The following is a 24998-nucleotide window of genomic DNA, read 5'->3' on the forward strand; positions in this document are numbered from 1 at the left end:
CTTGGTGGATATCAAGCACAGTAGAAAAATACTAAAAAGGAAGAAAAATACATTTAACTTTGTAGGCTTTTTCCTTATGAGATGACATTGCCTAATTTTCAAGAGAAATATAAGGTAGGACGATGGCTGAATTTATTTGTGTAGGTTATGAAATTTTCATGATTAATATTAATATAATTGATAAGCACAAGTGAGTTAAATATGTTAGTTGGATTCAATTTAGGAATAAAATTTTTAGTAACTATGTTTTCTGAGCCTGAAAAGTTGGTAAATTAGGAGGATCTCAAGCTCACCTCCTCCCACAAATAAACCTGGATAACTGCCACATCCATACAGCCAATCCAAAAAATGACCCAAAGCCTGGCAGAGTGGACTCTCCATAATCATAGAGAGGAGGCCACTTGGAAAAAAGTTAGGAAGCACAGAGTCCCAGTCAGGTACCACACTATTCAGGAGAATAACTACAAATGGAAAGGACACCACAAGTGAGGAGAAGGTAGAGGGAAGGGGTGCCTGGGTGGTTCAGTCAGTTTAGCATCTGCCTTCAGCTCAGGTCATGATCCCAGGGTCCTGGGATCAAGCCCCGCATTGAGCTCCTTGCTCAGCGGGGAGTCTGCTTTTTCCTCTCCCACTGCCTGCTGCTCTCCCTGCTTGTGCTCTCTCTCACTCTCTGTTAAATAAATAAATAAAACATTTAAAGACAGAGAGAGAGAAGGTAGAGGAACAAACCCAACACAAGACACCCCACAATAGGGGAACATGCAGTAGGAAGAAGAGTCCCCATAACATTTAAATGTGAAAATCAGAGGGGCTTAATTTCATGAGTTTTTACAAGTAAGAACTTAAGACTGGGAACTTTAAAGATCAGCAAGCTTGGATCTTGGAGAGTTGGAGGGCAATCAGAAACTGAGTTCCCAAACTTAAAGAGCCAGCATAATAAAGAACTTCCCTAAGATACAGCATAGAAGCAACACTTTGAAAAATGCTTGGGGTATAAATAAACATTTGTTTACTAATCTAGGAACATGATGTAGAGAAGCAAGGATCTTTAGGAGACTTCTCCAAGAACAAAAGAACTAACGGGTGCCATTTTATTCCTCCTTCCAGCTTAGGTACCTGGACACCTGTGTGAACCAGCACAAACACTCCCAACATAGCTTGCTAACACCAGGAACCACATGCCCCTGTTCTCTTATGGACTCACCCCATCCATCCTGACTCACTCAGCAAAGTCCCACCACAACAGTACCTGACTCATCTCATTCTTTAAGCAGCCCCAACAGTTACCAGCAGCATTCCAAAGTGACTCTTGCCCTGGGGAGAGGGAAAGAGAATCACACATGAGTTTGATTGCAAACCCAGCAATGGGCTGGGGCTAGACACCTGATCTGACTACCGTTACTGCACAGCAACAAAAACCACACAGAGACCAACACAAGGATAAAACCATATAGTTTGGGGTGACTGCAATATCAACAGACAGACAGCAGGTGGACATTGGCTCTGACTGTAGACCCCACACAACAACAAAAGTCTCTCAGAGGATAATATAGGGAAAGTGTCCTGTAGTGTGGTGTACCCATATTCCTGGAAAAGAAACAGAGGGCATGCATCTGGTCTGACCCAACTGCAAGCCCAAGGTAGTCCCAGACTGGCTGCTTAGTGGGCCAAAGTCTGCCCACAACAGGCAAAGAGGGCTATGCAGCTGACTGAACTAAAGGCAAATGTGACTCAACCACAATAGTAGGAGATATGCAATACACATAGGAGACATCCCTGAAGCACCTTGTTCTGATGAACAGGGGAAATTACAAGTCACTATAGCACCTCTCCTTAATAAAATCACTATTTCCAAGATCAGGAAATAGAGATGACATTCCCAGTACACAGAAACAAACAAAGATAGACAAAATGAGGATACAGAGGGATATGTTCCAAAGCAAAGAACAGGGGGAAAAATCATGGCAATAGAACTACATGAAACAGAGGTAAGAAATATGCCTGATAGAGAATTAAATGTAATGGTCATAAAAAAGCTTACTTGACTAGAGAAAAGAGTGGAGAATGTCAGCCAGATAATCAACAAAAAAATTAAAAAATATATATTTAAAAAGAACCAAACAGGAGACATAAGATGGCTGAGGAGTAGGGTGACCCTAAGCTTGCCTCCTGTCTTGAACCCAGATAGACAAATATCAAGTCATTCTGAATATCCAAGAAACTGATTGGAATTCTTAGAGAACAAAGCTACACAACTACAAATAAAAAAATGACCCATGGAATGTAGGAACTGTGGAGAGTTGATTCGTGGGACAAAAGAGCCATGGACACTACCCAGGAGAGAGAGCCCTGACCACAGAAGGAGTAATGAGAAAGGAGAGAGGGGGAAAGCTTGGAGGAAAAAAAAACGTCAAAACACATGCAGGGCATGTGAAAACAATTCCCCAAAACCATTTTGGGAAAAAGTAGAGCGTTACAAGAATGTCAGTTTTCTATAAACAGTGAACAGTTTCTGAAGTTTTGGAGGTCTTTGGCATTGCCAGATTCACCCCTAGGGAGCTGATCGGTGCTCCAGTGAGAAAGCAGAGCTAAGCCTCAGCATTAGGCAGCCTGAGGATCACCAGGGTCACACAGGGAGAAGCAGCTCCCCTACTTAGAGTGCATTTGGTAGAGGGATACAACCTCTCCATGGACAAAGAACCCTGCAGGTGACATCAAGCTGCCTGACTCACCAGTATAGGAGCAAATATGCTGGCTGAGGGGAGCAATCCCTGGCACCAGCTGTGTGTTGTGATTTATCATAAATTCCAAACTGCGGCAGGTCATGCAATCCTCTTATGGGACAAACTGGCAATGGCCACAATACAGGGAGTCTCTCCCTGAGAGGATCAGTGTGAGTCATGCTGTGGGGATCTCTGTAGTGTGGGGTTTTGAAAAACAGTCACACCTGAGACAAAACACAAGCGTGTTGTGTTGTTTGGCATACAGACAGCCCAGGCACAGACAAGATGAAGGCAGGGATCTGACAGAAACCAGGGACATGGGGGGGATTATTATTTGTGCTTCTGTGAAAGCTTGCTGAAGATGGATGGTGTACATTTCCTGCTCTGGAGTCAGAATAACCAGGTGAAACTATTTTCTCCCTGCACCCACCAGCTTGATCCACCTTAGTGAGCAAAACAACACCAAAAGGTGGAGAACAGAGCCTCTATAACAAGCCCCGCCCCTGTGCCCTGTAGATACATCTCTGCAAGGGCAATTCCATCTGAGAATCAGAGGAGCAGACCCTACCCCAGAAGACCAGCACAAACCCCTCACTCACACCACATCTACTGATCATGGAGTACTACAATATTTTAGTTCTAGAAGAAACAGGATCTAGTGGCCTTTGGGGTTTTGTTGTTGTTGATTTTATATATTTTTTTCTTTTCTTTTATCTTTTCTTTTTATCATTTTTCTATCAGGCTACTCATAACAAGCAGACCAAAGCACACCTAGGATCTAGCTTCCTTCATTTATTTTATTTTATTATTTTTTCTATTTTTAAATTTTGTTTTATTTTGCTTTTCCCCCTCCCAAGTGACAATATGGAGGAATTCATCCCAAAAGAAAGAAGAAGAAATGACAGCCAGAGATATAATCAATGCAGATATATATATAAGATGTCTGAACAAGAATTTAAAACAATTAAGGTTACTAGGGGGCTTGAAAAAAGCATAGAAGACACTAGAGAATCCATTACTACAGAGAAAAGAAGTAAAATCTAGTCAAGCCAAAATTAAAAATGCTATAAATAAAATGCAAACATGAATGGATGCCATAAAATGAAGATGGATGAAGCAGAGGAACGACTATGTGATATAGAAGATAAAATTATGGAAAATACTGAAGCTGAAAAGAAGAGGGAAAGAAAGGTTATGGATCATGAAGGTAGATATAGGGAGCTCAGTGACTTATTAAAACAAAATAATATTCATAACATAGGAGTCCCAGAAGATGAAGAGAGACAAATGGGGGCAGACGTTTATTCTAATGGGAAAAATATGCATACAAGAGTACTTTATCCTCTAAGGCTGTCATTCAGAATACAGGGAGACAAGCAAAAATGAAAAGAGCTGATGACCAATAAAGCAGTCCTGCAAGAAATATTAATGGGGACTCTTTGAATGGAAAAAAGCCCAAAAGCAACAGAGACCACAAAACAAACAACAGAGAACATCACCAGAAACACCAACTCCACAGGTAACACAATGACAATAAACTCATATCATCCAATAATCACTCTGAATGTAAATGGACTAAACACTCCAATCAAAAGACATAGGGTATCAGAATGAATAAACAAAAAACAAAAAACCAAGACCGACTTATAAGCTGCCTATAAGAGTCTCATTTTAGACCTAAAGACACCTGCAGATTGAAAGTGAGGGGATGGAGAATAATTTATCATGCTAATGGACATCAAAAGAAAGCCAGGGTAGCCATATTTAAATCAGACAATTAGGTTTTAAACCAAAGATTGTAATAAGAGATGAAGAAGGGCCCTATATCATAATAAAGGGGTCTATCAATCAAGAAGATCTAACAATTATAAATATTTATGCCCCAACATGGGAGCATCAAAATATATTAATCAATTAATAATAAACATAAAGAAACTCCATGATAATAATACAATAATAGTAGGAGATTTTAATACCCCACTTATAACAATGAACAGATCATCTAAGCAAAACTCAACAAGGAAACAATCATTTTGAATGACAAACTGAACCTGATGGCCTTAACATATATATCCAGAAAATTTCATCCTAAATCAACAGAATACACAGTTTTTGAGTCCACGTGGGACATTCTTTAGAATAGATCCACATACAAGATCACAAAGAAGCCCTCATAAAGTAAAAATTAAAAAAAAATTAATATCATACCATACATATTTTCAGACCAAAATGCTGTGAAACTTGAAGTCAACCACAAGAACAAAATCGGAAAGGCCACAAATACATGGAGATCAAAGACCATTCTAATAAAGAATGATTAGGTAAACCAGGAAATTAAGGAAGAAATAAAAAATACATGGAAGCAATGAAAATGAAAATGCCATAGCCCAAAACATTTGGGATGTAGCAAAGACAGTCCTAAGACGGAAGTACATTAGAATACAGGCTTACTTCAAGAAGCAAGCAAAGTCTCAAATACGCGACCTAAACTTACACCTAAAATATCTAGTAAAGGAACAACAAATAAAATCAAAAGCCAGAAGAAGAAGGGAAATAATAAAGATTAGAACATAAATAACTGACATAGAAACAAACAAAAAAAATAGTAGAACATTAACAAAAACAAGGAATTGATCCCATTTGTAATTGCACCAAAAACAATAAGATACCTAGGAATAAGCCTAACTAAAGAGGTAAAAAAAAAAAGTCTCTATTCTGAAAGCTATAGAACACTTATGAAATAAATTGAAGAGGATACAAAGAAATGGAAAAGCATTCCATGCTCATGGATTGGAAGAACAAACGTTAATAAAATGTCTATATGACCTAAAGCAATCTACAATTTAAAGCAAATCCCTGTGAAAATACCATGAGCATTTTTCACAGAGCTAGAACAAACAATCTTAAAATTTCTGCAAAACAACAAAAGACCACTAATAGCCAAAGCAATCATGAAAAAGACAAACAAAACTGGAGGCATCAGGGTTCTGCTATATTACAAAACTGTAGTCATCAAGACAGTATGGTTCTGGCATAAACACAGACACAAAGATCAATGGGACAGAATAGAGAACCCAAAAATGGACCCTCAACTCTATGGTCAAAAATTTTCAAAAAAGCAGGAAAGACCATCCAATGGAAAAAAGCCTCTTCAGAAAATGGTGCTGGGAAAACTGGATGGCAACACACAGAAGAATGAAACTGGACCACTTTCTTACACCATACATAAAAATAAACTCAAAATGGATGAAAGACTTAAATGTGAGACAGCAAACTATTAAAATTCTAGATGACAAGAGAGGCAGTAACCACTTTGACTTCGGCTGTAGCAACTCCTTATTAGACACATCTCCAAAGACAAGAGAAATTAAAAAAAATGAACTATGGGACTTCATCAAGATAAAAAGCTTCTGCACAGTGAAGGAAACAGTCAACAAAACTAAAAGGCAACCTATAGAATAGGAGAAGATATTTGCAAATGTGCTATCACATAAAGGGCAAATGTACAGAAGACATGAGCAGACACTTCTCCAAAGAAAACATACAAATGGCTAACAGACATACGAAAAAAATGCTCAACATCACTCGGCATCAAGGAAATACAAATCGAAACTACAATGAGATACCACCTCACACAGGTCAGAATGCCTAAATTAACAAGTTAGGAAACAACAGATGTTGGCGAGGATGTGGAGAAAAGGGAACCCTCTTACACTGTTGGTGGGAATGGAAACTGGTGTAGCCATTCTGGAAAACAGTATGAAGGTTCCTCAAAAAGTTAAAAAAAAATAGAACTACACAGTGCCCCAGCAATTGCACTACTCAGTATTTATCCAAAGGATATAAACATAGTGACTTGAAGGGGCACCAGTGTTTATAGCAGCAATGTCCATAATAGCCACACTATGGACAGAGCCCATATGTCCACTGACAGATGAGTGGGAAATGAAGAAGTGGTGTATATATTTATGCAAAGGAATGTTACTCAGCCATCAAAAAGAATGAAGTCTTACCATTTGCAATGACATGGATGGAACTAGAGGATATTATGCTAAGCCAAGTAAGTCAGTCAATGAAAGACAATTACCATATGATTTCACTCATATGTGGAAGTTAAAAAACAAAACAGATGAATATGGGGGAAGGAAGAGGAAAATAAAACAAGTTACAATCAGAGGGAGACAAAGCATAAGAGACTCTTAACTATAGGGAACAAACTGAGGTTTCCTGGAGGGGAGATAGATGGGGGGATGGGGTAAGTGTGTGATGGGCATTAAGGAGGGCACTTGATATAGTGAGCTCAGCAGGTTGTATGCAACTGATGATTCACTGAATTCTACCTCTGAAAATAGTAATACAGTATCTGTTAGTTAAATTGAATTTAAATAACATTAAAAAAAAGTTATGACCAGAGATTTAATCAATACAAATATAAGATCTCTGAAGCAGAATTTAAAACAATGATTATAAGGATATTAGCTGGGCTTGAGGAAAGCATAGACAACACTAGAGAATCCCTTACTAAAGAGCTAAAAGAACTAAAAATTACTCAGGCCAAAACTAAAACTGCTATAATCGAGATGCAAAGCCAACTGGATGCAATGACAACAAAGATAGATGGACAGAAGAATGAATCAGTGATATAGGTGATTAAATTATGGAAAAATGAAGCTGAAAAGAGGGAAAGAAAGGTATTGGGCCATGAATGTATACTTAGGGAACTCAGTGACTCCTTAAAGCATATGAGTCCCAGAGGAAGGAGAAAAGAAAAAAGAGGGCAGAAGTTTTATCTGAGGAAATTATAGATGAAAACTTCCTTAATCTAGGAAATGACACAGACATCAAAATCCTAGATGTACAGAGAGCACCAATTAAATTAAAAAAAAAACTGACTATCCCTGATGCATATCATAGTCAAATTCACAAAATACACAGACAAGGAAAGAATTGTGAAAGCAGCAAGGGAACAAAGTCCTTAACCTACAAGGGAAGACAGAATAGGTTCTTAGTGGATCTGTCCATGTAAACTTGACAGGCCGGAAAGCAGTGGAAGGATATGTTAAAAGTGCTGAATGTTAAAAATATACAGCCTCTAAGAATTCTTTGTACAACATGGCTCTCATTCAGAATAGAGAGAGAGATAAAGAGTTCCACAGAAACAAAAGCTAAAGGAGTTTGTGACCACGAAGCCAGCCCTGCAAGAAATATTAAAGGGGACACTTTTGATGAAAAAAAAAAAAACCAGAAGCAACAAAGACTAGAAAACAATATAGTACATGCCAGAAAAAAAAGAACATACCAAAATCGAAGGCAGTAAGTTCATATCTCTCAATAATCACTTTGAATGTAAATGAATTAAATGCTTCAATCATGAGACATAGGGTATGAGAATGGGTAAAAACAAACAAATGAACAAGCAAACAAGAGCCATCTATATACTGCCTAGAAGAGACTCATTTTAGACTTAAATATACCTACGCATAGTAAGTGAGGAAATGGAGAAGCATCTATCATGCTTATAGATGTCACAAAAAGAAGGAGTACCATACTTACATCTGACAAACTAGATTTTAAAATAAAGACTGTAAGAAGAGATGAAGGAGGACATATCATAATAAAAGAGTCTATTCATCCAGAAGATCTAACAATAACAAATATTTATGTTCCCAACTTCGGAGCACACAAATATATAAATCAGTAAATAATAAACATAGGAGTATCTGGGTGGCTCAGTCAGTTAGGCATCTGAATTTTTATTTCAATCAAACTCATGAACTCAGGGTCCAGGGATTGAGCCCTGTGTTGGTGTCCACACTTAGTGGGGGAGACTGCTTGACTCAGGGGAAGTCTGCTTCAGGATTCTCTCTCTCCCTCTCCCTTTGCCCCCCCCCCCATGTTTGTGTTATCTCTCACTCTTGAAAATAAATAAATAAATAAACAAATAAATAAATAATAAACCTTTTAAAATAATAATAAACATAAAGAAAATCATTGAAATAATACAATAATAGTAGGGGACTTTAACACCCCACTTACACCAATGGACAGAAAATCCAACAGAAAATCAACAAGGAAACAATGGCTCTGAATGACACACTGGACTGCTTAGACTTAAAAAATATATTCAGAACATTTCATCCTAAAGAATCAGAATACACATTCTTTTCAAGTGCACCTGGAACATTCTCCAGAACAGATTACATACAAATCAAACTTCAACAAGTATAAAAAGATCATACTTCATACCATATATATTTTCATTCCACAACACTATGACACTTGAATTCAACCAAAAGAAAAAAAAATTGGAAAGGGCACAAATGCATGGAAGTTAAAGAACATACTGCTAAAGAATGAATGTGTTAACCAGGAAATTGAAAAATAAATTTAAAATGTACATGGAATTCTACCAAACATTTAAAGAACTCATGCCTATTCTACTGAACCTGTTTCAAAAAATAAAAAGAGAAGGAAAACTTCAAAACTCATTCTATGAGGTCAGCATTACCTTGATCCCCAAACCAGGCAAAGACCCCATCAAAAAGGAGAAATACAGACTGATATCCCTGATGAATATGGATGCCAAAATTCTCAACAAGATCCTAGCTAATAGGATCCAACAGTACATTAAGAGGATTATCCATCACAACCAAGTGGGATTCAACCCTAAGATGCAAGGGTGGTTCAACAGTCACAAATCAATCAGTGTGATAGAACACAGTAATAAGATAAAAGAATCATATGGTCTTCTCAATTGATGCAGAAAAAGCATTTGACAAAATACAGCATCCTTTCTGGATTAAAAATTTTCAACGTGTGGAGATAGAGGGTACATCCCTCAATTTCATACAAACCATCTATGAAAAGCCCACAGCAAATATCATTCTCAATGGGGAAACCTGAGAGCCTTTCCCTTAAGATCAGGAACACACAAGGATGCCCACTCTCACCATTATTGTTCAACATAGTACTAGAAGTCCTAGCAACAGCAAGCGGACAAAATAAAGAATAAAAGGTATTCAAATTGGCAAAGAAGAAGTCAAACTCTCTTCACAGATAACATGATACTTTATGTGTAAAACCCAAAATACTCCACCCCAAATTACTAGAACTCATACAACAATTCGGTAATGTATAGGATACAAAATCAATGCACACAAAGCAGTTGCATTTCTATACAATAACAATGAGACTGAAGAAAGAGAAATTAGGCAATCGATTCCATTTAAAATAACACCCAAACCATAAAATATCTCAGAATAAACCTAAACAAAGAGATAAAGGATCTATACTCTAGAAGCTACAAAACAGTGATGAAAGACATTCAAGATGACACAAAAAGATGGAAAAACATTCCATGCTCATGGATCAGAAGAATAAACATAGTTAAAATGTCTATGCTACACAGAACAATCTATACTTTCAACACCATGCCGATCAAAATACCAATGTCATTTTTCTAAGTGCTGGAACAAACAATCCTAAAATTCACGTGGAACCAGAAAGAACTCCAAATCACCAAGGAAATGTTGAAAAAGAAAAACAAAGCTGTGGGCATAATGTTGCTTGATTTCAAGCTATACTACAAAGCTGTGATCATCAAGACAGCATGGTACTGGCACAAAAACAGACACTTAGATCAATAGGACAGAATACGGACTCCAGAAATGGACCCTCAACCATAGTCCACTAATCTTTCACAAAGCAGGAAAGAATATCCAATGGACAAAAGACAGTCTCTTCAATAAATGTTGCTGGGAAAATTGGACAGCTATATACAGAACAATGAAACTCAGTCATTCCGTCTCACCATACACAAAGATAAACTCTAAATGGATGAAAAACCTCGATGTAAGACAAATTCATCAAAATCGTAGAGGAGAACATAGGCAGTAATCTCTTCAGCATCAGCCACAGCAACCTCTTCCGTGACATGTCTCCAAAGGCAAGGGAAACAAAAGTGAAAATGAACTTTGGGAATTCATCAAGATACAAAGCTTCTGCACAGCAAAGGAAACAGTCAACAAAACAAAGAGGCAACCCAGGGAATGGGAGAAGATATTTGCAAATGACACTACAGATAAAAGACTGGTATCCAAGATCTATAAAGAACTTCTTTTTTTTTTTTTAATAATGATTTTTTATTATATTATGTTAGTCACCATACAGTACATCCCCGGTTTTCGATGTAAGGCTCGATGATTCATTAGTTGTGTATAACACCCAGTGCACAATGCAATATGTGCCCTCCTTACTACCCATCACCGGTCTATCCCATTCCCCCACCCCCCTCCCCTCTGTAGCCCTCAGTTTGTTTCTCATAGTCCATAGTCTCTCATGTTTCATTCCCCATTCTGATTACCCCCCCTTTCTTTATCCCTTTCTTCCCCTACTGATCATTCTAGTTCTTATGTTCCATAGATAAGAGAAATCATATGATAGTTGTCTTTCTCTGCTTGACTTATTTCACTAAGCATTATCTCCTCCAGTGCCGTCCATGTTGTAGCAAATGTTGAGAACTCATTCTTTCTGATTACTGAGTAATATTCCATTGTATATATGGACCACAACTTCTTAATCCAGTCATCTGTTGCAGGGCATCTTGGCTCCTTCCACGATTTAGCTATTGTGGACATTGCTGCTATGAACATTGGGATACATATGGCCCTTCTCTTCACCACGTCTGTATCTTTGGGGTAAACACCCAGTAGTGCAATGGCTGGATCATAGGGTAGCTCAATTTTTAACTTTTTAAGGGACCTCCACACTGTTTTCCAGAGTGGCTGTACCAACTTGCATTCCCACCAACAATGTAGGAGGGATCCCCTTTCTCCACATCCTCTCCAACATTTGTTGTTTCCTGCCTTGTCTATTTTTGCCATTCTAACTGGCGTAAGGTGGTATCTCAGTGTGGTTTTGATTTGAATTTCCTTGATGGCTAATGATTTTGAACATTTTTTCATGTGTCTGTTAGCCATTTGTATGTCTTCATTGGAAAAGTGTCTGTTCATATCTTCTGCCCATTTTTTGATTTGTTTATTTGTTTCTCATGTATTGAGTTTGAGAAGTTCTTTGTAGATCTTGGATACCAGTCTTTTATCTGTAGTGTCATTTGCAAATATCTTCTCCCATTCCGTGGGCTGCCTCTTAGTTTTTCTGACTGTTTCCTTGGCTGTGCAGAAACTTTTAATCTTGATGAAGTCCCATAAATTCATTTTATCTTTTGTTTCTCTTGCCTTTGGGGATGTGTCATGAAAAAGCTTGCTTTGGCCGAAGTCGTAGAGGTTGCTGCCTATGTTCTCCTCTAGAATTTTGATGGATTCCTGTCTCACATCGAGGTCTTTCATCCATTTGGAGTTTATTTTTGTGTATGGTGTGAGATAGTGGTCAAGTTTCATTCTTTTGCATGTAGCTGTCCAATTTTCCCAGCACCATTTATTGAAGAGACTGTCTTTTTCCCACCGGATGTTTTTTCCTGCTTTATCAAATATTAGTTGCCGAAAGAGCTGAGGGTCCATTTCTGGGCTCTCTATTCTGTTCCATTGGTCTATGTGTCTGTTTTTGTGCCAGTACCATGCTGTCTTTGTGATCACAGCTTTGTAGTACAGCTCGAAATCCGGCATTGTGATGCCCCCAGCTTTGTTTTTCCTTTTCAACAGTTCCTTGGAGATTCGGGGTCTTTTCTGGTTCCATACAAATTTAAGGACTATTTGTTCCAGTTCTTTGAAAAACGTTCTCGGTATTTTGATCGGGATAGCATTGAAAGTGTAGATTGCTCTGGGTAGCATGGACATTTTAACTATGTTAATTCTTCCGATCCATGAGCATGGAATATCTTTCCATCTTTTTATGTCTTCCTCAATGTCTTTTAAGAGTGATTTATAGTTTCTAGAATAAAGGTCCTTTACGTCTCTGGTTAAGTTAATTCCAAGGTAACGTATGGTTTTTGGTGCTATTGTAAATGGGATGGATTCCCTAATTTCTCTTTCTTCGTTCTCATTATTCATGTACAGAAATGCAACTGATTTCTGAGCATTGATTTTGTATCCCGCCACGTTACTGAATTGCTCTATAACTTCTAATAGTTTGGGAGTGGCTTCTTTTGGGTTTTCCATATAGAGTATCATGTCATCTGCGAAGAGAGACATTTTGACTTCTTTGCCGATTTGAATACCTTTGATCCCTTTTTGTTGTCTGATTGCTGTTGCAAGGACTTCTAGTACTATGTTGAATAATAGTGGCGAGAGTAGGCATCCTTGTCGTGTTCCTGATCTTAAGGGAAAGGCTTCCAGCTTTTCCCCATTGAGAATAATATTTGCAGTAGGCTTTTCATAGATGGCTTTTATGAGATTGAGAAATGTACGTTCTATTCCTACACTCTGAAGGGTTTTAATCAGGAAAGGATGCTGTATTTTGTCAAATGTTTTTTCGGCATCGATTGAGAGGATCATATGGTTCTTGAGTCTTTTCTTGTTGATATGATGTATCACGCTGATTGATTTGCAAATATTGAACCACGCTTGCATCCCAGGTATGAATCCCACTTGATCGTGGTGGATAATCCTTTTAATGAACTGTTGGATTCTATTAGCAAGTATCTTGTTGAGGATTTTGGCGTCCATATTCATTAGGGAAATCGGTCTGTAATTCTCCTTTTTGAGGGGGTCTTTGCCTGGTTTGGGGATCAAGGTAATATTGGCCTCATAGAATGAGTTTGGTAGCTTTCCTTCTGTTTCTATTTTTTGAAATAGCTTTAGGAGAATAGGTATTATTTCTTCTTTGAATGTTTGGTAGAATTCCACCGGAAAACCATCCATGCCTGGAGTTTTGTTATTTGGAAGGTTGTTTATCACTGACTCAATTTCTTCATAATTAATTGGCCTGTTTAAGAAATCAATTTCTTCCTGTTTCAGTCTTGGTAGTTTATAGGTTTCCAGGAAGGATTCCATCTCTTCCAGATTGCTTAGTTTATTGGCATATAGCTGTTGATAAAAATTTCTAATAATCCTTCCAATTTCAATGGTGTTCGTCGTGACCTCTCCTTTTTCATTCATAATTTTAATAATCTGGGTCCTTTCTCTTTTATTTTGGATAAGTCTGGCCAGTGGTTTGTCAATTTTATTGATTCTCTCCAAGAACCAGCTTCTAGTCCTGTTGATTTGCTCTACTGTACTTCTGGTTTCTGCTTGATTGATTTCAGCTTTAATTTTGGTCAACTGCTTCCTTGTGCGTGGATTAGGCCTGTCCCTCTGTTGCTGTTCCAGCTTCTTGAGGTGAGAATATAAAAACTGCATTTTAGATTTTTTTATTCTTTTGAGTGAGGCTTGGATGGCTATGTATTTCCCCCTTAGGACTGCCTTTGCAGTATCCCATAGGTTTTGGACTGTTGTAGTTTCATTCTCATTGGTCTCCATAAATTGTTTAATTTGATTTTTTATTTCCTGGTTTATCGAGTCATTCCTGAGCAGGATGGTTCTTAGTCTCCAAGTGTTTGAGTTTCTTCCAAATTTTTCCTTGTGGTTGAGTTCCAATTTCAGAGCGTTGTGGTCTGAGAATATGCAGGGGATAATTTCAATCTTTTGGTATCGGCTGAGACCTGTTTTGTGTCCCAGAACATGGTCTGTTCTTGAAAATGTTCCATGGGAATTAGAATAGAATGAGTATTCTTTGGTTCTGAGGTGTAGTGTTCTATATATATCTAAGAGGTCCAACTCGTCGAGTATGGCATTCAAAGCCTTTGATTCTTTGCTTAGTTTTTGCCAGGGTGTTCTGTCTATTTCTGAGAGTGGAGTGTTGAGGTCCCCTACTATTAATGTATTTTTATTTATATGTCTCTTTATTCTGGTTAAGAGTTGGCTTGTGTATCTTGCTGCTCCCCTGTTGGGGGCATATATATTTATAATTGTCATATCCACTTGTTGAATACTTCCTTTAAGAATAATATAGTGCCCTTCTGCATCTCTAACTATAGTCTGTAGTTTAAAATCCAGTTTATCTGATATGAGAATTGCTACCCCAGCTTTCTTTTGAGGTCCATTTGCGTGAAAGATGGTACTCCATCCCCTTACTCTCAGTCTGAATGCATCTTTGGGTTCGAAATGAGTCTCTTGTAGACAGCAAATGGATGGGTCATTTCTTTTTATCCAATCTGCAACCCTGTGGCGTTTAAAGCAAGAATTTAAACCATTAATGTTAAGGCTGAGTACTGAGAGATATGCTTTTAATTCTGCCATGTTGTCAGTAAAGTCTTTGTTTGTATTGGCTGTGACTTTCTGTTTTGTATCACTCTTGGGGCCTTTTTACTTTTATAGAACCCCCTGTAATACTTCCTGTAGGGCTGGTTTCGTGGTTACGAAATTGGCTAGTGACTGTCGATTCTGAAATGTCTTTATTTCTCCATCAATTCTGAATGACAGCCTTGCTGGATAAATGATCATTGGCTGCATGTTTTTCTCTGAAAGAGCTTTAAATATGCTCCCCCAACCCTTTCTCTCATTCCAGGTCTGTGTAGACTGGTCTGACGTAATTCTGATGCCTTTGCCTTGGTACGTGAGAAATTTCTTTGCCCTGGCCGCTTTCAATACTGTATCCTTGGATCTCATATTTGCGAATTGCACTATGACATGACGTGGTGTAGGTCTGTCATGGTTGAGCTTGGGAGGGGTCCTCTCTGCCTCTTGGACACGAATTTTTGTTTCCCTTGCTAGATTAGGGAAGTTTTCAGCTACAATTTTTTCAAATACCTCTTCTAGACCTCTGTTTTTCTCCACCCCCTCGGGGATGCCGATGATTCTGACATTGGATCGTTTTGTTGAGTCAGTAATCTCCCGTAGCCAACATTCGTGGGCGTGGATTTTTTTAAGACCATCTTCTATTTTTATTTTTTCCTCTATTAACTCATCCTCCAATTCACTAACCCTTTCCTCCGCTTCGGTGACCCTGGCCGTCAGAGCCTCTAGTTTTGCCTGCATTTGGCTCATAGAATTTTTAATTTCTGTCAAATTCGCTCTCATTTCCACCCTTAGGGATTCTATATTCTCAGTAACATTTTCCTGAATACTTTTTTCAAGTCTACTCATTATCTTGACCATTGTTACTCTGAATTCCATTTCTGATAATTTGGTTACATCCATATCCATTACTTCTGTGGCAGAGGCCACTGACTCACTGTCTTTTCTTTGCTGGGGGGGGCTTCTCCTTTTTGTCATTCTAATGAGGGGAGGTTGCGGGGTTGTCCAGAGCCCAAAATTATTGACTGGGTCCCAGGCCGTGCCCCTTGTTTTATAGGGATCTTAGAGATGTGGGCTTCTTCTTTAAAGATTTTATTTATTTACTTATCTGAGAGAGGGAGACAGACAGCCAGCAAGAACGGAACAGAAGCAGGGGAGTGAGAGAGGAAGAAGCAGGCTCCCAGCGGAGGAGCCCGATGAGGGACTCCTTTCCGGAACGCTGGGATCACGCCCTAAGCCGGAGACAGGTGCTCAATGACTGCGCCACCCAGGCGCCTCCGGTTGTGGGCTTCTTGATTTTTCAGCCTGCCTTCTGGGGGAGGGGCCTCTCGCGCCGATACTCAGGCAACCCTGTTTGGTTAGAGTCTCAGTGTCCCCTGCGAGGGAGGATGGGGATGGGCACTCTCTGAGCCGGTATTTCCAGGCTTTTGTTCTCTGGTGGCTTTCCCTGGTGGCCGGCTATGCCTCTTCTGAGGGTCAGAGCAGCAGAGGCTGCATTGTCACAGAACAGAGGGATTGCGGCCCGTTTTCCACTGATGTTCTGGCCACTTTAACTCTATTACTGTTGGTGCTGCTCAACCCTGCAGCGTCCCGGGATGTGCGCACCAACTCGGCGTCCCTGCCCTCACTTCCAGGGCCGGCGCGTCTCTGTCCTTTGTGTTTCTAATGCCGCCAGCCACCGGCCGCCCCGCACGCTCCCGGGTCTCGGAGTTTCGGGAGAAGCCTGGTGGCGCGCGCACCCGGTTCAGGGTCTCACTCTGCTGTTTCGCGGGTGCCGACCGCGAGTCCGCCCGCTCCCCCGTGCAGGTGGCCCGCCAGCCGCCAGCCGCCCCGCGCGCGCTCCGGGAGTTCCCGGTCTCAGTCTGGATCCCGTGAGCACACCGGGATTCCGGTGTTCCGGGAGATGCCTGGTGGCGCGCGTTCACGGCTCACCGGTCTCAGTCCGCTCTCTCGCGGGTGCCCTCTGTGAGTCCGCCCGCTCCCCCGTGCAGGTGGCTGCCGCTTCCCGACGCCCAAACACGGCGGCTCCCTCCCCCTTCCGTTTATCTTCCGATATCTGTGCACGGTTTACAGCTCCCCTCTTCGTACCTCAATACTCAGCGCTGGAGATGTTCATTTGTAGAGATCCAGATGCATCATCCTGCGTCTCAGGCTGATTCCGTGGTTATTTAGGCTGGTCTGGTACCTATCCAGCTCGACTCAGGGGACCGGCTGAAAAAGGGGTCCCCTACTCCTCCGCCATCTTAACTCCTGTCCCTATAAAGAACTTCTCAAACTCAACACCCAAAAACCAAATGATCCAGTCAAAAAATGGGCAGAAGACATGAACAGACACTTCTCCAAAGAAGACATACAAATGGGTAATAGACACATGAAAAAATGTTCAACATCACTAGCCAACATGGAAATTCAAATCAAAACCACAGTGAGATACTACATTACACCAGCTAGAATGGCAAAAATTGACAAGACAGGAAACAACAAATGTTGTCAAGGACGTAGTGAAAAGGGAACTCTCTTATACTGTTGGTGGGAATGCAAGCTGGTACAGCCCTCAGGAAACCAGTGTGGAGGTTCTCCAAAATTTAAAAATAGAGCTACCCTATGCCCCAGCAATTACACTACTAAGTATTTACCCCAAAGATACAGATGTAGTGAAAAGAAGAGGTACATGCATCCCAGTGTTCATAGCAGCAATGTCCACAATAGACAAACTGTGGAAGGAACCAAGATGCCCTTTAATAGATGAATGGATAAAGGAGATGTGGTCCATGTATACAATGGAATATTACTAAACCATCAGAAAGGATGAATACCCACCATTTGCAATGACATTGATGGAACTGGAGGGGATTATGCTAAGTGAAATAAGTCAAGCAGAGAAAGACAATTATCATATGGTTTCACTCATATGTGGAACATAAGGAATAGCAGGGAGGACCATAAGGTAAGGGAGGGAAAACTGAATGGGAGGAAATCAGAGAGGGAGACAAACCATTTAAGACTCTGGACACCAGTAACCAAACTGAGGGTTGCAGAAGAGAGGGGCTGGGGAATGGGGTAATCGGGTGATGGGTATTAAGGAGGGCATGTGTGGTGATGAGCACTGGGTGTTATACACAATTAATGAATGACCGAACACTAATAAATAAATAAATAAATATTGAGTAAATAATAAATAATAGAATAAAAGGAATAAAAGTAAAATAATAAAATATCATGTACATGGAAGCAAATGAAAATGAAAACAAAAGAGTCCAAAACCTTGGGATGCAGCAAAGGTGGTTCTAAGAAGGAAGTATATTGCAGGCCTAACTCAAGAAACAATAAAATTCTCAAATATACAACCTAACCTTTCACATAATGGAGCTAGAAAAGGAACAGCAAATAAGGTCTAAAGCCCGCAGAAGACGAGAATAATAAGGATTAGAACAGAAATAAACAACATAGAAATAAAACAACAACAACAACAGTTAAACTAAGAGCTAGTTCTGTGAAAGAATTAATAAAATTGAAAACCCCAGCCAGACTTAATGAAAAAAAAAAAGAGAAAGGACCCAAAGCAAAAAAATCATGAATAAAGGAGTAGAGATCACAACCAACACCTGAGAAATACAAACAATTCTAAGAAGATACTTTGAAAAATTATAGGCCAACAAACTGGGCAATCTGGAAGAAATGATAAATTCCTTGAAACATACAAACTACCAAAATTGAAACAGAAAGAAAGAGAAAAATTGAACAGACCCATAAGAGGCAAAGAAATTGAAACAGTAATCAAAAATCTCCCAACAAACAAAAGGCCAGGGCAGATGGCTCCTCGGGGATTTCTACCAGTTATTGAAAGGTGAGTTAATACCTATTTTCCTGAAACTTCCAAAAAAATAGAAGTGGAAGAAAACTTTCAAATTGCATATATGAGGTCAGCATTACCTTGATATAAAAACCTGACAAACGCCCCACTAAAAAAAGATAATTATAGGTCAATATCCCTGATGAACACGGATGCAAAAATTCTCAAGATACTACCAAATTAAACCCAACAATACATAAAAGAATGATTCACCATGATCAAGTGGGATATATTCCTGTGTTGGAGTGGTAGTTCAATATTAGCAAATCAATCATCGTGATACACCAAATAAATAAGAGAGAGGATAAGAATCATATGATCCTCTCAATAGATGCAGAAAAAGCATTTGACAAAATACAACAATTTTCTTGATAAAAATCCTCAAGAAAGGAGGTGTAGAAGGAACATACCTCAACATCCTAAAGGCCATATATGAAAGATCCACAGCTAATATCATCCTCAATGGGGAAAACCTGAGAGCTTTTCATCTATGGGAAGGAACAAGACAGGGATGTCCACTCTAAACACTGTTTTTCAGAATATTACTGGAATTCCTTGCATCAGCAATAAGACAACAAAAACAAAAGGTATCAAAATCAGCAAGGAAGAAGTCAAACTTTCAATCTTTTTATTTCACCTAATACTCTATATAGAAAACCTGAAAGACTCCATTGCTAGAGTCTGCAAAATTGCTAGAACTGATACAGGAATTCATCAAATTCATGGGATATAAAATAAATTTACAGACATCTGTTCTATTTCTATAAACCAATTATAAAGAAGCAGGAAAAGAAATCAAGGAATTGATCCCACTTGCAATTACACCCAAAACAATAAGATACCTAGGCATAAACCTAATTAAAGAGATAAAAGTTCTGTACTCTAAAAAAATAGAACACTTTTGAAAGAAATTCAAGAGGACACAAATAAATGGAAAAAGCATTCCATGCTCATGGATTGGAAGAACAAACATTGCTAAAATGTATATACTACCCAAAATAATCAACACATTTAATGCCGTCCCTATCAAAATATGACCAGAATTTTTCACAGAACTAGAAAAAATTATCCTAAATTTGTTTGGAACCACAAAAGACCCCAAGTAGCTAAAGCAATCTTGAAAAAGAAAAATAATACTGGAGGCACCACGGTTCTGGATTACAGGCTACATTACAAATCTGTAATCATCAAGACAGTATGATACTGGCACAAAAACAGACACATAGATCAATGGAACAAAATGGAGAACCCAGAAATTGATCCTAAACTCTTTGGTCAACTAATCCTAGACAGAGCAAGAAAGAATATCCAGTGGAAAAAAGACAGTCTCTTCAGCAAATGGTGCTGGGAAAATTGGACAGCCACAGGCAGAAGAATGAAACTGGACCACTTTCTTACACCACACACAAAAAGAAATTCAAAATGGATTAAAAACCTCAATGTGAGACAGGAATCCATCAAAATCCTAGAGAAGAACACAGGCAGAAACCTATTTGACTTTGGCCCTAGCAATGTATTTTTTTTTAAGATTTTATTTATTTATTTGACAGAGAGAGAGAGAGCCAGTGAGAGAGGGAACACAAGCAGGGGGAGTGGGAGAGGAAGAAGCAGGCTCCCAGCATAGGAGCCTGATGTGGGGCCTGATCCCAGAACGCCGGGATCACGCCCTGAGCTGAAGGCAGACGCTTAACGACTGAGCTACCCAGGCGCCCCTAGCAACGTATTTTTTAATATCTATTTAAATTCAATTGACTAACATATATTATTAGTTAAAGAGGTAGAGTTTAGTCTTACATAATACCCATCCCTCTCCCCTCCAACAACCCTCAGGGTTGTTTCCTATAGTTAACAGTCTCTTATGGTTTGTCTCCCTCCTTGATTTTCTCTTGCTTCATATTCCCCTCCCGTCCCCTATGATCTTCAGTTTTCTTAAATTCCACATACGAGTGAGATCATATGATATTTGTCTTTCTCTGACTGATTTATTTGGCTTAGCATAGTACCCACTAGTACTATCCATGTCATTGCAAATCCAAAATTTCATTTTTTTCATAACTGAGTAAGATTCCACTGTGTGTGTGTGTGTATCATATCTTCTGTATTCATTCAACTTGATGGACATCTGGGTTCTTTCCATAGTTTGGCTATTTTGGACATTGCTGCTATAAGCACTAAGGTACATGTGCCCCTTCAGATCACTACATTTGTATATTTGAGGTAAATACCTAGTAGCGTAATTGTTGGATCATAGGGTAGCTCCATTTTCAACTTTTTGAGGAATCTCCATACTGTTTTCCAGAGTGGCTGTACCAGTTTGCATTGCCACCAACAGCATAAGGAGGTTCCCCTTTCTCCACATCCTCACCAATATCTGCTATTTCCTGAGGAACTTCCATACTGTTTTCCAGGGTGCACCAGTTTAAATTCACACTAACAGTGTAAAGAGGTTCCCCTTTCTCTGCATGCTCACCAACATTTGTCATTTCTGGATTCTTAATTTTAGCCATTCTGACTGGTGTGAGGCAGTACCTCATTGTGGTTTTGATTTCTATTTCCCTGATCCCGAGTGATGTTGATCATTTTCTTGTGTGTCTGTTAGCTATTTCTTTATTTATTTGGACCCTTTCTCTTTTGTTTTTGTTCATTCTGTTTTTGGTTATTGGTTTGTCAATCTTGTTAGTTCTTTCAAACAACCAGGTTCCCCGTTTTGTTTATCTGTTCTCCTGGGGTTTTTATATGATTTCTTTCTTCTCTAATCTTCATTTATTTCTCTTATGCTGCTGAATTTAGGCTTTATTTTTTTCCATAACAACTTCTTACTCATCACATTGTTGAGGCAAGGGAAACAACAGCGACAATGAACTTTTGGGCCATCATCAAGAGTAAAAGCTTCTGAAAACCAAAAGACAACTGATAGAGTGGGAGAAGATATTTGCAAATATCTAGTCAGCTAAAGGGCTAGTATCCAAAATCTATAAAGAACTTATCAAACTCAACACCCAAAGAACAAATAATCTAGTCAAGAAATGGGCAGAAGACATGAATAGACGTTTCTCCAAAGAAGGCATACAAATGGCCAACAGACACGTGAAAAAATGCTCAACATCACTCGGCATCAGGGAAATACAAATCAAAACCACAATGAGATATCACCTTACGCTAGTCACAGTGGCTCAAATTAACAAGTCAGGAAACAACAGATGTTGGCGAGGATGCAGAGAATGAGGGAACCCTCCTACACTATTTGTGGGAATGCAAGCTGGTACAGCCATTCTGGAAAACAGTATGTAGGTTCCTCAAAAAGAAAAAAGAAAAAATAGAACTACATTACAATCCAGCATTTGCATTACTAGGTATTTATCCAAAGGAACAAAACTACATATTTGAGGGGTATATGCACCCCGATGTTTGTAGTAACATTATCAACAATAGTCAAACTCTGGAGAGAGCCCAAATGTTCATAAACTGATGAATGGATAAGGAAGACCTGGTATGTATATATATACAATGGAATCTTACTCAGCCATCAAAAGATTGACATCTTGCCATTTACAAGGACACGGATGGAACTAGAGTGTATTATGTTAAGCCAAACAAGTCAGTCAGAGAAAGACAAATACCATATGATCTCACACGTATGTGGAATTTAAAAAAGGAAATGGATGAACATATTGGAAGGGGGAAAAGAAAAAAAAAGAGATGGGGAAACAAACTATTAGAGACTCTTAATGACAGAGAAAACCAGGGTTGATAGAGAGAGGTGGATGGGTGATTGGCTAGATCAGTGATGGGTATTAAAGAGGGCACCTGTGATGAGCACTAGATGTTCTATGTAAGTGATGAATCAATGAGTTCTGGTACTCCAGAAACCAATATTGCACTGTATGTTAACTATCTAAAAATTAAATTTAAAAAAAATAACAGTTTATTTTACTGTTAACTCATATTTGGCATATTTCTTCATTTTATTGTGTATTGTTTTACTTTGTTTCCTTTTCTAATTTATTATTTTAGAAGTGCAATTGGCATACAATGTTATATATTTTTTTTTATTTAAAAAACATGTAGCAAATATAAATGCATTAGGTCAACAGTGCCAACTTACAAATTCAACCAAATCGGAATACATGCTCAATTTTTCAGGAGTGAACTTCAGTCCTACTTGTGCTGCTTAATTGGAGTGAGATCCTCCATGGGGCATTTCGTGCAAGGATGATTGGAAAATCAATGTACAATATCTCAGATTCTATAGCTAAGAATCTAAGGATCTTCGGTGAGAGCTTGAGGTTGGGGAAAATTTGAGAAATAAGAGGACGCTGACCCTTGCACGCCCCCAGGTGACCAGCAGACAGCCTGTGTCACACTTCAAGTGCCAACGATTTAAGGTCAGAAGCTCCTTTCCCCTCGCTATCATTCCACGACACTCAACCTGGCCTCCAAAATACAAACCACAACCTGTCTTTGTGGCACCAACTGGCTGATACCTAGGTATGTGCAGGACTGACTTTGAATCAGAGCACATCTATTCATTCTAGAAGACAAAGAATACAAATAACGTGCTTGATCTGCACAGGTTTGACGGACTTTGGTCACCTAGTAAATTCCAGACTGGCTCCCATTAGTGGTCAATAGAAGGTTTTGCATTTGGTTTAGAAACCAAACTAGGTTAAATCAGGCCTTTATTTCAACAGTACAAACTCTGTTTATTTGGGTGTAAAGTGCCAGTTTTATATACAAATCAGTAAGTAAACTTTAAAATCTGCTTTGAAGCACCAAGGCTGACATCTCCTAAGGGCCTTGGAGTCACTGATTAATCATGCTGGTTCAGACTCACTCCAGGGTCCCCACACATAGAGCCCTGATTGCCACTAAGAGCCATAGTGAACTCACGGACAGACAGCCTACTTGCAAAAGCCAAACACAGCCAAGGTCTTGCCTAAGAATCCAAGTAGCTTTTGTCTACACTTCTTTCTAAGTCAGACGACTAGCATCACTAATCAATAGGCTTGCTTATGAGGTAGCTACACAGTTTTAACAATACTATTGATGAACATTATGGATAATTCATGGTGTAGCTGGTTTGATACACTTCAAGCAGCTGATTTTTTTTTTTTATGAGAAAGGTGGGGGGGGGGAACCAGCAAAATAAGAGCACATCTTCATTCACTTAGAAGTCAGCATCCAAGGTAAAAGAATTCTCTGTTGGACTTGACATCACTCCTATCCTCTGATACTCACCTACTCTATTCTCAAAGAAGTTAGTCTTCCCTTCCAGTGAAATATTCTACATAAAGTCAAATGGATTTTCTACTCTGAAAACCTTGCTAAAACCTAGCTCCAGCATAAGTCGGTCTGCCACAAACTCAATATATTGCTTCATTAACGTGCAATTCGTCCCAATGAGCTTCACGGGCAAGGCCTCCGTGAGGAATTCCTGCTAGATCTGAATGGCATCGATAATGATTTCCCTCACTCTCTGCTCAGAAGGTTTATGGACCAGGTGTTTGAACATCAGGCAGGCAAAGTCACAGTGTAAGCCCTCATCTCTGCTAATAAGTTCATTGGAAAATGTGAGGCCAGGCATCAGGCCACGATTCTTGAACCAGAATATCGATGCAAAAGAACCAGAAAAGAAGATTCCTTCCACAGTGGCAAAGGCCACAACCCGTTCTCCATAGGTAGCCTCTTTGTCCCCAATCCAACGCAAAGCCCAATCTGCCTTCTTCTTCACACAAGGCATTGTCTCGATGGCATTGAAGAGAAATTACAATGTCATATTAGCTAGAAACTACAAATCACTCTTGAAAGACATTGAAGAAGACACAAAAAGATGGAAAAATATTCCATGCTCATGGATTGGAAGAATAAACATAGTTAAAATGTCTGTGCTACCCACAATAATCTACACTTTCAATGCTATCCCGATCAAAATACCAATGACATTTTTCAAAGAACTCGAACAAAAAGCCCTTAAATTTGTGTGGAACCAGAAAAGGCCCCAAATTACCAAGGAATTGTTGAAAAGGAAAAACAATGCTGGGGGCATCATGTTGTCTGATTTCAAGCTATACTACCCAGCTGTGATCACAAAGACAGCATGGTACTGGCACAAAAACAGACACATAGACCAATGGAACAGAATAGAAAACCCAGAAATGGACCCTCAGCAGTTTGAGCAACTAATCTTTGACA

General features: G+C 39.2%; 1 pseudogene; it reads right to left on the reverse strand.

The window, feature by feature from the left end:
* Positions 1–23973: 23973 nt before the first annotated feature.
* On the reverse strand, positions 23974–24567 carry LOC123790812 (ribonucleoside-diphosphate reductase subunit M2 pseudogene; annotated as a pseudogene).
* Between the last annotated feature and the right edge of the window lie 431 nt (positions 24568–24998).

The sequence above is a fragment of the Ursus americanus genome, chromosome 28 (assembly GCF_024610735.1).
Source record: "Ursus americanus isolate L20-20 chromosome 28, mUrsAme1.1.p, whole genome shotgun sequence".
Taxonomy (NCBI): Eukaryota; Metazoa; Chordata; class Mammalia; order Carnivora; family Ursidae; genus Ursus; species Ursus americanus.